This window comes from Capsicum annuum, chromosome 11 (assembly GCF_002878395.1).
Source record: "Capsicum annuum cultivar UCD-10X-F1 chromosome 11, UCD10Xv1.1, whole genome shotgun sequence".
Classification (NCBI taxonomy): domain Eukaryota; kingdom Viridiplantae; phylum Streptophyta; class Magnoliopsida; order Solanales; family Solanaceae; genus Capsicum; species Capsicum annuum.
In genome coordinates this window covers 22,378,567-22,380,637 of record NC_061121.1, presented here as the reverse complement: position 1 = coordinate 22,380,637, position 2,071 = coordinate 22,378,567, and positions in this window count along the sequence as shown.

Below are 2,071 nucleotides of genomic sequence, written 5' to 3'. Positions count from 1 at the left end.
TGTCATGTTTTCATGATACTCTCAGTCAATCCAAGATCTACAGAAATCAGTCAGTCATGTGACTCAGGAAAACTCAGTAATCTTAGTAGTTTAGTATTCTTTGTAATCTCAGTGCTCAGTAACCTCAGTAATCACAGTAAATCTCAATAATTTTAGTACTCTTAATAACTCCTCGGAACTCATTATGTTCCGTCCATCATCGGAATCTAGTAAACTCAGTTTTAGCTCTGCTAAATAATACCACTAGTATTAGTTCAGTTAATGAGTATCAGTTCGGCAAATCAATTCAGTTAAGTTATTTTGTTTAGTCCAGTTATTCAGTTTAGTGTCTTTCAAATGGGAGTAGGATTCAACACCGAGCGAACCTAGGGATAGGGGCTCACCAGCTAGAATAGGAATGAGCTCCCTAGAAGAAATCCCTAAGTTCCAGAACTACGTGCCAGCGTAAGTACAAGATGTCACCTGTTAGATAGGACTGACATACTAAGGGGTCACCCGTTATCACATTTATATGTATAGGACTGATCCCAGGAGTCACCCGTTAGGTTAGGACTTACTCCACAGCAGATGTCCTTACTGGTGGCGTAGTACTGACAACCTTTCAGTCAGGGTAGAGATTGGACCCCAGTCAGCTTAGCTTGGGCCATGTCGATTTGATGAACAATTCCCACAATTTCAGTTGCAGATTTAAGAATGTCAGATATAGTCAAATCAGTTTAGTAGTACAGATTCAGTAGGGTTAGAGACAATCAATCCTTCTCATTATAAATATACTTCAAGATTACCCATTAGACCGGAATGATCTCAACTATAGTTAAAAAGTATCAGAATCATCATATTTAAAGATCACCTACTAGATAGGTATTATCTTAAATTTAGTTACTCCATATAAAACTGAACTTAGATAGTTCCATCAAAACTTAGACTATCAGATATAGTCGCTCAGTATCAGTTACATCGGTTAGGATGATTATCACAGTTATATCAGTTATATCAGTTTTCTAAACTCATGTATCAGTTATATCAGTTATCAGAATTCATGATATCAGTATTCAGCTTCAAGACTGTCAGAAATAGTCAACCAGACCATTTCTTCATAATTTGAACTGTCAGAAATAGTCATTCATCTATTCAGTATCTTAGTATCTGTACCCTTATGTTGTCAGTATTCAGACTCAGTAGTCAGTATCTCTATGAGTTCAGTTACAGTTATGTTTGCATGTATGTATTCTCACGTTCATATTAGTCAAGACTGTTCATGCATATAGCCCTTTGCATTTAGCCTACCTCACTCGTATACTCAGTACATTCAGACGTACTGACGTATTTACGCTATAGTGCTTTCTCTTATGTTACACCATAGGTTCAGAGGCACGAGCTCCAGATCAGTAGTAGCATTCCAGTGTTCAGAGTTTACAATGAATCCTTCTCATTCGAGGATAATATGATTATTTCTACATTTACTATTCAGTTTCTAGATGGAGTTAGTTTGAGACATGTTCATTCAACTCCTTATTCAGTTCAGTTAAAGGCTTTCAGACTAGATGTCAGATTAGATATTCAGATCTCATTATTTTCAGTATTTATAACTTATTTTGGTATTGTTATATCTTTTTCAGACATTTTGTTATCAGATATTTATTCATTTCGAACCTTATGGACTTTTATGTTCATGTTTCCATATTTTATGATATATTATCCAGTATACAGGTGCAGATATCAGTCATCGGTTAGCTTGTGGTCCTTCGGGGTCATGAACACTGTGTACATTCCGATTCAAATTTGGGGTGTCACAAACTTAGTACCAGAGCCTAAGGTTCAATAGAGTCCTAGGAAGCCTGAAATCCGCATCTATTAGAGTCTTGTACATACGTGTGTTGTGTACCACACCTATGTGTAAGGGGCTATGAGATGTTTTTGGAATTGTTTTCCTTCTTTCAGTATTCATGTCGTGCCAGTGAGTAGTCAGATTTGTATAGCTTATTTTCTTATCCTTGCATCTATTCATGCTATCTAAAATCTCAGAGAATGTAACTATTTTAAGGTAGAACCTCCTAGTAGTTTTAAGTTC